The sequence below is a fragment of the Equus caballus genome, chromosome 23 (assembly GCF_041296265.1).
Source record: "Equus caballus isolate H_3958 breed thoroughbred chromosome 23, TB-T2T, whole genome shotgun sequence".
Classification (NCBI taxonomy): Eukaryota; Metazoa; Chordata; class Mammalia; order Perissodactyla; family Equidae; genus Equus; species Equus caballus.
In genome coordinates this window covers 8,424,873-8,438,376 of record NC_091706.1, presented here as the reverse complement: position 1 = coordinate 8,438,376, position 13,504 = coordinate 8,424,873, and positions in this window count along the sequence as shown.

Below are 13,504 nucleotides of genomic sequence, written 5' to 3'. Positions count from 1 at the left end.
AGAGATGGTTCCGGCATGCCCGGCAGGTGATTCGGGAGTGTCCGGCATGTGGTTCTGGAACCTCTGAGAGGTGTTTCCGGCATGCCCGGCAGGTGATTCCGGAGTGTCCGGCATGTGGTTCTGGCACCTCTGAGAGGTGGTTCCGGCATGCCCGGCAGGTGATTCCGGAGTGTCTGCCGAGTGGTTCTGGAGTAGCCGGCAGGTGATTCTGGCGTATCCAGCTGGTGGTTCTGGGGAGTGGATCAGGTGGGTCGGGCATACTCGGCAGGTGGTACTGGCGTGTCCGGAACATGGTTCTGGCAAGTCTGAGAGGTGGTTCCGGCATGCCCGACAGGTGATTCCGGAGTGTTCGCCAAGTGGTTCTGGCGTAGCCGGCAGGTCATTTTGCATGTCCGGCGGTGGTTCCGGCGAGTCGAGCCGGTGGTTCCGGCGTGTCCAGCAGGTGTTTCCGGTCTGTCCGGCATGTGGTTCTGGCGTGACCGTCACGAAGTTCTGGCACGTCTGAGAGTTGGTTCCGGCATGCCCGACAGGTGATTCCGGAGTGTCCGCCACGTGGTTGTGGCGTACCCGGCAGGTGATTTTGGCGTGTCTGGCAGGTGTTTCTTGCAAGTCGAGCATTTGGCTCAGGCATGCTCAGCAGGTGCTTCTGGCGTGTCTGGCACGTGGTTCTGGTGTGTCTGAGAGCTGGTTCTGTCATGTCCGGCAGATGATTCCGGAGTGTCCACCAAGTGGTTGTGGCATACCCGGCAGTTGATTTTAGCGTGTCAGGTAGCTGGTTCCAGCGAGTTGAGTAGGTGGTTCCGGCGTGCTCGGCAGGTGGTTCAGGCGGGTCTGGCAGGTGGTTTCGGTCTGTTCGGGGTGTGGTTATGGCATCTCAGGCACATGGTCCTGGCACGTCTGATAGGTGGTTCCGGCCGGCCCGACAGGTGTTTCCATGGTGTCCGCCAAGTGTTTCTGGCATAGCTGGCAGGTGATGTTGGCGTGACCGGCAGATGGTTCCAGCCAGCCCGGCAGGTGATTCCGAAGAGTTCACCATATGTTGTGGCGTAGCCGGCAGGTGATTCTGGTGTGTCCTGCAGGTGGTTCTGGGGAGTGGATCAGGTGGTTCCGGCATACTCGGCAGGTGGTACGGGCGTGTCCTGAACATGGTTCTGGCAAGTCTGAGAGGTGGTTCCGGCATGCACGACAGGTGATTCCGGACTGTTCGCCATGTGGTTCTGGCGTAGTCGGCAGGTTATTTTGCATGTCCGGCGGTGGTTCCGCCGAGTCGAGCCGGTGGTTCCGGCATGTCCAGCAGGTCTTTCCGGTCTGTCCGGCAGGTGGTTCTGGAGTGACCGGCACGAGGTTCTGGCACGTCTGAGAGTTGCTTCCGGCATGCCCGGCAGGTGGTTCCAGAGTGTCTGCCGAGTCGTTCTGGAGCCAGCCCGGCAGGTGATTCCGAAGAGTTCACCAAATGGTTGTGGCGTAGCCGGCAGGTGATTTTGGAATCTCAGGAAGTTGGTTCCGGCTAGTTGAGCAGGTGGATCAGGCGTGCTCGCCAGGGGGTTCAGGCGGGTCTGGCAGGTGGTTTCGGTCTGTTCGGGGAGTGGTTCCGGCATCTCAGGCACATGGTTCTGGCACGTCTGAGAGGTGGTTCCGGCCGGCCGGAGAGGTGTTTCCGGAGTGTCAGCCAAGTGGTTCTGGCGTAGCTGAAAGGTGATGTTGGCGTGACCAGCAGGTGGTTCCAGAGAGCCCGGCAGGTGATTCCGGAGTGTCTGCCGTGTGGTTCTGGCGTAGCTGGAAGGTGATTTTGGCGTGTCCAGCAGGTGGTTCCGGCGAGCTCTGCAGGTGGTACCAGCGTGTCCGGAACATGGTTCTGGCACGTCTGAGAGATGGTTCCGTCATGCCAGGCAGGTGATTCCGGAGTGTCCGGCATTTGGTTCTGGCACCTCTGAGAGGTGGTTCCGGCATGCCCGGCAGGTGATACCGGAGTCTCCGGCATGTGGTTCTGGCACCTCTGAGAGGTGGTTCCGGCTGCCCGGCAGGTGGTTCCGGAGTGTCTGCCGACTGGTTCTGGCGTAGTCGGCAGGTGATTCTGGCGTGTCCACTATGTCGTTCTGGGGAGTGGATCAGGTGGTTCCGGCATACTAGGCAGGTGGTACCGGCGTGTCCAGAACATGGTTCTGGCAAGTCTGAGAGGTGGTCCCGGCACGCCCGACAGGTGATTCTGGAGTGTTCGCCAAGTGGTTCTGGCGTAGCCGGCAGGTCATTTTGCATGTCCGGCGGTGGTTCCGGCGAGTCGAGCCGGTGGTTCCGGCGTGTCCGGCAGGTGCTTCTGGCGTGACCGGCACGACGTTCTGGCACGTCTGAGAGTTGGTTCCGGCATGCCCGGCAGGTGATTCCGGAGTGTCCGCCACGTGGTTCTGGCGTACCCGGCAGGTGATTTTGGCGTGTCTGGCAGGTGCTTCTTGCAAGTCGAGCATTTGGCTCAGGCATGCTCAGCAGGTGCTTCCGGCGTGTCGGGCACGTGGTTGTGGTGTGTCTGAGAGCTGGTTCTGGCATGTCCGGCAGATGATTCCGGAGTGTCCACCAAGTGGTTGTGGCATACCTGGCAGGTGATTTTAGCGTGTCAGGTACGTGGTTCCAGCGAGTCGAGTAGGTGGTTCCGGAGTGCTCGGCAGGTGGTTCAGGCGGGTATGGCAGGTGGTTTCGTCTGTTCGGGGTGTGGTTCTGGCATCTCAGGCACATGGTTCTGGCACGTCTGATAGGTGGTTCCGGCCGGCCCGACAGGTGTTTTCATGGTGTAGGCCAAGTGGTTCTGACATAGCTGGCAGGTGATGTTGGCGTGACCGGCAGGTGGTTCCAGCCAGCCCGGCAGGTGATTCCGAAGTGTTCACCAAATGGTTGTGGCGTAGCCGGAAGGTGATTTTGGCATGTCCAGCAGGTGGTTTTGGCGAGTCGAGCAGGTGGTTCTGGCGTGCTCAGCAGGTGCTTCCGGTGTCATTGGCATGTGGCTCCGGCATGTCTGAGAGGTGGTTCCGCCATGCCCGGCAGGTGATTCCGGAGTGTTCGCCAAGTGGTTCTGGTGAAGCCGGCAGGTGATTTTGCATGTCCGGCAATGGTTCCGGCGAGTCGAGCCGGTGGTTCCGGCATGTCCGGCAGGTGGTTCCGGCATGCACGGCAGGTGATTCCGGAGTGTCCGGCATGTGGTTCTTGCACCTCTGAGAGGTGCTTCCGGCATGCCCGGCAGGTGATACCGGAGTGTCCGCCAAGTGGTTCTGGCGTAGCCGGCAGGTGATTTTGCATGTCCGGCAATGGTTCCGGCGAGTCGAGCCGGTGGTTCCGGAATGTCCGGCAGGTGGTTCCGGCATGTCCGGCAGGTGGTTCTGGCATGTCCAGCACGTGGTTCCAGCATGCCCTGCAGGTGATTCCGGAGTGTCCGGCATTTGGTTCTGGCACCTCTGAGAGGTGGTTCCGGAATGCCTGGCCTGTGATTCCGGAGTGTCTGCCGAGTGGTTCTGGCGTAGCCGGCAGTTGATTTTGGCATGTTCACTAGGTGGTTCAGGGGAGAGGATCAGCTGGTTCCGGCATACTGGGCAGGTGGTACCGGCGTGTCCAGAACATGGTTCTGGCAAGTCTGAGAGGTCGTTCCGGCACGCCCGACAGGTGATTCCAGAGTGTTCGCCAAGTGGTTCTGGCGTAGCCGGCAGGTCATTTTGCATGTCCGGCAGTGATTCCGGCGAGTCGAGCCGCTGGTTCCGGCGTGTCCGGCAGGTGGTTCTGGCGTGACCGGCACGAGGTTCTGGCACGTCTGAGAGTTGGTTCCAGCATGCCCGACAGGTGATTCCGGAGTGTCCGCCACGTGGTTGTACGTACCCGGCAGGTGATTTTGGCGTGTCTGGCAGGTGCTTCTTGCAAGTCGAGCATTTGGCTCAGGCATGCTCAGCAGGTGCTTCCGGCGTGTCTGGCACGTGGTTCTGGTGTGTCTGAGAGCTGGTTCTGGCAAGTACGGCAGATGATTCCGGAGTGTCCACCAAGTGGTTGTGGCATACCCGGCAGGTGATTTTAGCGTGTCAGGTAGGTGGTTCCAGCGAGTCGAGTAGGTGGTTCCGGTGTGCTCGGCAGGTGGTTCAGGCGGGTCTGGCAGTTAGTTTCGGTCTGTTCGGGGTGTGGTTCCGGCATCTCAGGCACATGGTTCTGGCACGTCTGATAGGTGGTTCCGGCCGGCCCGACAGGTGTTTCCATGGTGTCCGCCAAGTGTTTCTGGCATAGCTGGCAGGTGATGTTGGCGTGACCGGCAGGTGGTTCCAGCCAGCCCGGCAGGTGATTCCGAACATTTCACCAAATGGTTGTGGCGTAGCCGGCAGGTGATTTTGGCGTGTCCAGCAGATGGTTTTGGCGAGTCGAGCAGGTGGTTCTGGCGTGCTCGGCAGGTGCTTCCGGTGACATTGGCATGTGGTTCCGGCATGTCTGAGAGGTGGTTCCAGCATGCCCGGCAGGTGGTTCCGGAGAGTCTGCCGAGTGGTCCTGGAGCCAGCACGGCAGGTGATTCCGAAGAGTTCACCAAATGGTTGTGGCGTAGCCGGCAGGTGATTTTGGCGTGTCAGGAAGGTGGTTCCGTCTAGTTGAGCAGGTGGATCAGGCGTGCTCGCCAGGGGGTTCAGGCGGGTCTGGCAGGTGGTTTCGGTCCGTTCGGGGAGTGGTTCCGGCATCTCAGGCACATGGTTTTGGCACGTCTGAGAGGTGGTTCCGGCCGGCCGGAGAGGTGTTTCCGGAGTTTCTGCCAAGTGGTTCTGGCTTTGCTGAAAGGTGATGTTGGCGTGACCGGCAGGTCGTTCCAGCCAGCCCGGCAGGTGATTCCGGAGTGTCTGCCGTGTGGTTCTGGCGTAGCCGGCAGGTGATTTTGGCGTGTCCAGCAGGTGGTTCCGGCGAGCTCGGCAGGTGGTACCAGCGTGTCCGGAACATGGTTCTGGCACGTCTGAGAGATGGTTCCGTCATGCCCGGCAGGTGATTCGGGAGTGTCCGGCATGTGGTTCTGGCACCTCTGAGAGGTGATTCCGGCATGCCCGGCAGGTGGTTCCGGAGTGTCTGCCAAGTGGTTCTAGCGTAGTCGGCAGGTGATTCTGGCGTGTCCAGCAGGTGGTTCTGGGGAGTGTATCAGGTGGTTCCGGCATACTCGGCAGGTCGTACCGGCGTGTCTGGAACATGGTTCTGGCAAGTCTGAGAGGCGGTTCCGGCATGCCCGACAGGTGATTCCGGAGTGTTCACCAAGTGGTTCTGGCGTAGCCGGCAGGTCATTTTGCATGTCCGGCGGTGGTTCCGGCGAGTCGAGCCGGTGGTTCCGACGTGTCCGGCAGGTGGTTCTGGCGTGACCGGCACGAGGTTCTGGCACGTCTGAGAGTTGGTTCCGGCATGCCCGACAGGTGATTCCGGAGTGTCCGCCACGTGGTTCTACGTACCCGGCAGGTGATTTTGGCGTTTCTGGCAGGTGCTTCTTGCAAGTCGAGCATTTGGCTCAGGCATGCTCAGCAGGTGCTTCCGGCGTGTCTGGCACGTGGTTCTGGTGTGTCTGAGAGCTGGTTCTGGCATGTCCGTCAGATGATTCCGGAGTGTCCACCAAGTGGTTGTGGCATACCCGGCAGGTGATTTTAGCGTGTCAGGTATGTGGTTCCAGCGAGTCGTGTAGGTTGATCAGGCGTGCTCGCCAGGGGGTTCAGGCGGGTCTGGCAGGCGGTTTCGGTCTGTTTGGGCAGTGGTTCCGGCATCTCAGGCACATGGTTCTGGCACGTCTGAGAGGTGGTTCCGGCCGGCCCGAATGGTGTTTCCTGAGTGTCTGCCAAGTGCTTCTGGCGTAGCTGAAAGGTGATGTTGGCGCGACCGGCAGGTGGTTCCAGCCAGCCCGGCAGGTGATTCCGGAGTGTCAGCCGTGTGCTTCTGGCGTAGCTGGCAGGTGATTTTGGCGTGTCCAGCATGTGGTTCCGGCGAGCTAGGCAGGTGGTACCAGCGTGTCCGGAACATGCTTCTGGCACGTCTGAGAGATGGTTCCGTCATGCCAGACCGGTGATTCCGGAGTGTCCGGCATGTGGTTCTGGCACCTCTTAGAGGTGGTTCCGGCATGTCCTGCAGGTGATTCCGGAGTGTCCGGCATGTGTTTCTTTCACCTCTGAGAGGTGGTTCCAGCATGCCCGGCAGGTGGTTCTGGAGTGTCTGCCGAGTGGTTCTGGCGTAGTCGGCATGTGATTCTGGCATGTCCAGCAGGTGGTTGTGGGGAGTGGATCAGGTGGTTCCGGCATACTCGGCAGGTGGTACCGGCGTGTCCGGAACATGGTTCTGGCAAGTCTGAGAGGCGGTTCCGGCATGCCCGACAGGTGATTCCGGAGTGTTCGCCAAGTGGTTCTGGCGTAGCCGGCAGGTCATTTTGCATGTCCGGCGGTGGTTCCGGCGAGTCGAGCCGGTGGTTCCGGCGTTTCCGGCAGGCGGTTCTGGCGTGACCGGCACGAGGTTCTGGCACGTCTGAGAGTTGGTTCTGGCACGCCCGACAGCTGATTCCGGAGCGTCTGCCCAGTGTTTCTGGTGTACCCGGCAGGTGATTTTGGCATGTCCGACAGGTGTATCTTGCGAGTCGAGCAGGTGGCTGAGGCATGCTCAGATGGTGCTTCCGGCGTCTCTGGCACGTGGTTCTGGTGTGTCTGAGAGCTGGTTCTGGCATGTCCGGCAGATGATTCCGGAGTGTCCACCAAGTGGTTCTTGTATACCTGGCAGGTGATTTTGGCGTGTCAGGAAGTTGGTACCAGCTATTTGAGCAGGTGGATTAGGCGTGCTTGCCAAGGGCTTCAGGCAGGTCTGGCAGGTGGTCTCGGTCTGTTCGGGGAGTGGTTCCGGCATCTCAGGATCATGGTTCTGGCACGTCTGAGAGGTGGTTCCGGCCGGCCTGACAGGTGTTTCCATGGTGTCCGCCAAGTGGTTCTGGCATAGCTGGCAGGTGATGTCGGCGTGACCGGCAGGTAGTTCCAGCCAGCCCGGCAGGTGATTCCGAAGAGTTCACCAAATGTTTGTGGCGTAGCCGGCAGGTGATTTAGGCGTGTCCAGCAGGTGGTTTGGCGAGTCGAGCAGGTGGTTCTGGCGTGCTTGGCAGGTGCTTCGGTGTCATTGGCATGTGGTTCCGGCATGTCTGAGAGGTGGTTCCGGCATGCCCGGCAGGTGGTTCCGGAGTGTCTGCCGAGTGGTTCTGGAGCCAGCCCGGCAGGTGATTCTGAAGAGTTCACCAAATGGTTGTGGCGTAGCCGCCAGGTGATTTTGGCATGTCAGGAAGTTGGTTCCGGCTAGTTGAGCAGGTGGATCAGGCGTGCTCGCCAGGGGGTTCAGGCGGGTCTGGCAGGTGGTTTCGGTCTGTTCGGGGAGTGGTTCCGGCATCTCAGGCCATGGTTCTGGCACGTCTGAGAGGTGGTTCCTTCCGGCCGGAGAGGTGTTTCCGGAGTGTCCGCCAAGTGGTTCTGGCGTAGCTGAAAGGTGATGTTGGCGTGACCGGCAGGTGGCTCCAGCCAGCCCGGCAGGTGATTCCGGAGTGTCTGCCATTTGGTTCTGGCGTAGCTGGCAGAGGATTTTGGCGTGTCCAGCATGTGGTTCCGGCGAGCTCGGCAGGTGATACCAGCGTGTCCGGATCATGGTTCTGGCACGTCTGAGAGATGGTTCCGGCATGCCCGGCAGGTGATTCGGGAGTGTCCGGCATGTGGTTCTGGAACCTCTGAGAGGTGTTTCCGGCATGCCCGGCAGGTGATTCCGGAGTGTCCGGCATGTGGTTCTGGCACCTCTGAGAGGTGGTTCCGGCATGCCCGGCAGGTGATTCCGGAGTGTCTGCCGAGTGGTTCTGGAGTAGCCGGCAGGTGATTCTGGCGTATCCAGCTGGTGGTTCTGGGGAGTGGATCAGGTGGGTCGGGCATACTCGGCAGGTGGTACTGGCGTGTCCGGAACATGGTTCTGGCAAGTCTGAGAGGTGGTTCCGGCATGCCCGACAGGTGATTCCGGAGTGTTCGCCAAGTGGTTCTGGCGTAGCCGGCAGGTCATTTTGCATGTCCGGCGGTGGTTCCGGCGAGTCGAGCCGGTGGTTCCGGCGTGTCCAGCAGGTGTTTCCGGTCTGTCCGGCATGTGGTTCTGGCGTGACCGTCACGAAGTTCTGGCACGTCTGAGAGTTGGTTCCGGCATGCCCGACAGGTGATTCCGGAGTGTCCGCCACGTGGTTGTGGCGTACCCGGCAGGTGATTTTGGCGTGTCTGGCAGGTGTTTCTTGCAAGTCGAGCATTTGGCTCAGGCATGCTCAGCAGGTGCTTCTGGCGTGTCTGGCACGTGGTTCTGGTGTGTCTGAGAGCTGGTTCTGTCATGTCCGGCAGATGATTCCGGAGTGTCCACCAAGTGGTTGTGGCATACCCGGCAGTTGATTTTAGCGTGTCAGGTAGCTGGTTCCAGCGAGTTGAGTAGGTGGTTCCGGCGTGCTCGGCAGGTGGTTCAGGCGGGTCTGGCAGGTGGTTTCGGTCTGTTCGGGGTGTGGTTATGGCATCTCAGGCACATGGTCCTGGCACGTCTGATAGGTGGTTCCGGCCGGCCCGACAGGTGTTTCCATGGTGTCCGCCAAGTGTTTCTGGCATAGCTGGCAGGTGATGTTGGCGTGACCGGCAGATGGTTCCAGCCAGCCCGGCAGGTGATTCCGAAGAGTTCACCATATGTTGTGGCGTAGCCGGCAGGTGATTCTGGTGTGTCCTGCAGGTGGTTCTGGGGAGTGGATCAGGTGGTTCCGGCATACTCGGCAGGTGGTACGGGCGTGTCCTGAACATGGTTCTGGCAAGTCTGAGAGGTGGTTCCGGCATGCACGACAGGTGATTCCGGACTGTTCGCCATGTGGTTCTGGCGTAGTCGGCAGGTTATTTTGCATGTCCGGCGGTGGTTCCGCCGAGTCGAGCCGGTGGTTCCGGCATGTCCAGCAGGTCTTTCCGGTCTGTCCGGCAGGTGGTTCTGGAGTGACCGGCACGAGGTTCTGGCACGTCTGAGAGTTGCTTCCGGCATGCCCGGCAGGTGGTTCCAGAGTGTCTGCCGAGTCGTTCTGGAGCCAGCCCGGCAGGTGATTCCGAAGAGTTCACCAAATGGTTGTGGCGTAGCCGGCAGGTGATTTTGGAATCTCAGGAAGTTGGTTCCGGCTAGTTGAGCAGGTGGATCAGGCGTGCTCGCCAGGGGGTTCAGGCGGGTCTGGCAGGTGGTTTCGGTCTGTTCGGGGAGTGGTTCCGGCATCTCAGGCACATGGTTCTGGCACGTCTGAGAGGTGGTTCCGGCCGGCCGGAGAGGTGTTTCCGGAGTGTCAGCCAAGTGGTTCTGGCGTAGCTGAAAGGTGATGTTGGCGTGACCAGCAGGTGGTTCCAGAGAGCCCGGCAGGTGATTCCGGAGTGTCTGCCGTGTGGTTCTGGCGTAGCTGGAAGGTGATTTTGGCGTGTCCAGCAGGTGGTTCCGGCGAGCTCTGCAGGTGGTACCAGCGTGTCCGGAACATGGTTCTGGCACGTCTGAGAGATGGTTCCGTCATGCCAGGCAGGTGATTCCGGAGTGTCCGGCATTTGGTTCTGGCACCTCTGAGAGGTGGTTCCGGCATGCCCGGCAGGTGATACCGGAGTCTCCGGCATGTGGTTCTGGCACCTCTGAGAGGTGGTTCCGGCTGCCCGGCAGGTGGTTCCGGAGTGTCTGCCGACTGGTTCTGGCGTAGTCGGCAGGTGATTCTGGCGTGTCCACTATGTCGTTCTGGGGAGTGGATCAGGTGGTTCCGGCATACTAGGCAGGTGGTACCGGCGTGTCCAGAACATGGTTCTGGCAAGTCTGAGAGGTGGTCCCGGCACGCCCGACAGGTGATTCTGGAGTGTTCGCCAAGTGGTTCTGGCGTAGCCGGCAGGTCATTTTGCATGTCCGGCGGTGGTTCCGGCGAGTCGAGCCGGTGGTTCCGGCGTGTCCGGCAGGTGCTTCTGGCGTGACCGGCACGACGTTCTGGCACGTCTGAGAGTTGGTTCCGGCATGCCCGGCAGGTGATTCCGGAGTGTCCGCCACGTGGTTCTGGCGTACCCGGCAGGTGATTTTGGCGTGTCTGGCAGGTGCTTCTTGCAAGTCGAGCATTTGGCTCAGGCATGCTCAGCAGGTGCTTCCGGCGTGTCGGGCACGTGGTTGTGGTGTGTCTGAGAGCTGGTTCTGGCATGTCCGGCAGATGATTCCGGAGTGTCCACCAAGTGGTTGTGGCATACCTGGCAGGTGATTTTAGCGTGTCAGGTACGTGGTTCCAGCGAGTCGAGTAGGTGGTTCCGGAGTGCTCGGCAGGTGGTTCAGGCGGGTATGGCAGGTGGTTTCGTCTGTTCGGGGTGTGGTTCTGGCATCTCAGGCACATGGTTCTGGCACGTCTGATAGGTGGTTCCGGCCGGCCCGACAGGTGTTTTCATGGTGTAGGCCAAGTGGTTCTGACATAGCTGGCAGGTGATGTTGGCGTGACCGGCAGGTGGTTCCAGCCAGCCCGGCAGGTGATTCCGAAGTGTTCACCAAATGGTTGTGGCGTAGCCGGAAGGTGATTTTGGCATGTCCAGCAGGTGGTTTTGGCGAGTCGAGCAGGTGGTTCTGGCGTGCTCAGCAGGTGCTTCCGGTGTCATTGGCATGTGGTTCCGGCATGTCTGTGAGGTGGTTCCGCCATGCCCGGCAGTTGATTCCGGAGTGTTCCCCAAGTGGTTCTGGCATAGCCGGCAGGTGATTTTGCATGTCCGGCAATGGTTCCGGCGAGCCGAGCCAGTGGTTCCGGCATGTCCGGCAGGTGGTTCCGGCATGCCCGGCAGCTGATTCCGGAGTGTCTGGCATAGGGTTCTGGCACCTCTGAGAGGTGGTTCCGGCATGCCCGGCAGGTGATACCGGAGTGTTCGCCAAGTGGTTCTGGCGTAGCTGGCAGGTGATTTTGCATGTCCGGCAATGGTTCCGGCGAGTCTAGCCGGTGGTTCCGGAATGTCCGGCATGTGGTTCCGGCATGTCCGGCAGGTGGTTCCGGCATGTCCAGCACGTGGTTCCAGCATGCCCTGCAGGTGATTCCGGAGTGTCCGGCATGTGGTTCTGGCACCTCTGAGAGGTGGTTCTGGCATGCCCGGCAGGTCTACCGGAGTCTCCGGCATTTGGTTCTGGCACCTCTGAGAGGTGGTTCCGGAATGCCTGGCCTGTGATTACGGAGTGTCTGCCGAGTGGTTCTGGCGTAGCCGGCAGTTGATTTTGGCGTGTCCACTAGGTGGTTCTGGGGAGTGGATCAGCTGGTTCCGGCATACTCGGCAGGTGGTACAGGCGTGTCCAGAACATGGTTCTGGCAAGTCTGAGAGGTGGTTCCGGCATGCCCGGCAGTTGGTTATGGAGTGTCTGCCGAGTGGTTCTGGCGTAGCCGGCAGGTGATTCTGGCGTATCCAGCAGGTGGTTTTGGGGAGTGGATCAGGTGGTTCCGGCATACTCGGCAGGTGGTACCGGCGTGTCCGGAACTTGGTTCTGGAAAGTCAGAGAGGTGGTTCTGGCATGCCCGACAGGTGATTCCGGAGTGTCCGCCACGTGGTTCTGGCGTACTCGGCAGGTGATTTTGGCGTGTCTGGCAGGTGTTTCTTGCAAGTCGAGCATTTGGCTCAGGCATGCTCAGCAGGTGCTTCCGGCGTGTCTGTCACGTGGTTCTGGTGTGTCTGAGAGCTGTTTCTGGCATGTCCGGCAGATTTTTCCGGAGTGTCCACAAAGTGGTTGTGGCATACCCGGCAGGTGATTTTAGCGTGTCAGGTAGGTGGTTCCAGCGAGTCGAGTAGGTGGTTCCAGCGTGCTCGGCAGGTGGTTCAGGCGGGTCTGGCAGGTTGTTTCAGTCTCTTCGTGGTGTGGTTCCGGCATCTCAGGCACATGGTTCTGGCACGTCTGAGAGGTGGTTCCGGCCGGCCCGACAGGTGTTTCCATGGTGTCCGCCAAGTGGTTCTGGCATAGCTGGCAGGTGATGTTGGCGTGACCGGCAGGTGGTTCCAGACAGCCCGGCAGGTGATTCCGAAGAGTTCACCAAATGGTTGTGGCGTAGCCGGCAGGTGATTTTGGCGTGTCCAGCAGGTGGTTTTGGCGAGTCGAGCAGGTGGTTCTGGCGTGCTCGGCAGGTGACTACGGAGACATTGGCATGTGGTTCCGGCATGTCTGAGAGGCAGGTCATTTTGCATGCCCGGCAGGTGATTCCGGAGTGTTCGCCAAGTGGTTCTGGCGTAGCCGGCAGGTGATTTTGCATGTCCGGCAATGGTTCCGGCGAGTCGAGCCGGTGGTTCCGGCATGTCCAGCAGGTGATTCCTGCATGTCCAGGAGGTGGTTCCGGCATGCCCGGCAGTTGATTCCGGAGTGTCCGACATGTGGTTCTGGCACCTCTGAGAGGTGGTTCCAGCATGCCCGGCAGGTGATACCGGAGTGTCTGCCGTGTGGTTCTGGCGTAGCTGGCAGGTGATTTTGGCGTGTCCAGCAGGTGGTTCCAGCGAGCTCGGCAGGTGGTACCAGCGTGTCCGGATCATGGTTCTGGCACGTCTGAGAGATGGTTCCGGCATGCCCGGCAGGTGATTCCGGAGTGTCCGGCATGTGGTTCTGGCACATGTGAGAGGTGGTTCCGGCATGCTCGGCAGGTGGTTCCGGAGTGTCTGCCGAGTGGTTCTGGCGTAGCCGGCAGGTGATTCTGGCGTGTACAGCAGGTGGTTCTGGGGAGAGGATCAGGTGGTTCCAGCATACTCGGCAGGTGGTTCTGGCGTGACCGGCACGAGGTTCTGGCACGTCTGAGAGTTGGTTCCGGCATGCCCGACAGTGGATTCCGGAGTGTCCGCCACGTGGTTCTGTCGTACCCGGCAGGTGATTTTGGCGTGTCTGGCAGGTGCTTCTTGCAAGTCGAGCATTTGGCTCAGGCATGCTCAGCAGGTGCTTCCGGCGTGTCTGGCACGTGGTTCTGGTGTGTCTGAGAGCTGGTTCTGGCATGTCCGGCAGATGATTCCGGAGTGTCCACCAAGTGGTTGTGGCATACCCGGCAGGTGATTTTAGCGTGTCAGGTAGGTGGTTCCAGCGAGTCGAATAGGTGGTTCCGGCGTGCTCGGAAGGTGGTTCAGGCGGGTCTGGCAGGTGGTTTCGTCTGTTCGGGGTGTGGTTCCGGCATCTCAGGCACATGGTTCTGGCACGTCTGACAGATGGTTCCGGCATGCCCGGCAGGTGATTCGGGAGTGTCCGGCATGTGGTTCTGGCACCTCTGAGAGGTGGTTCCGGCATGCCCGGCAGGTGATTCCGAAGCGTTCACCAAATGGTTGTGGCGTAGCCGGCAGGTGATTTTGGCGTGTCCACCAGGTGGATTTGGCGAGTCGAGGAGGTGGTTCTTGCGTGCTAGGCAGGTGCTTCCGGTGTCATTGGCATGTGGTTCCGGCATGTCTGAGAGGTGGTTCCGCCATGCCCGGCAGGTGATTCCGGAGCGTTCCCCAAGTGGTTCTGGCGTAGCCAGCAG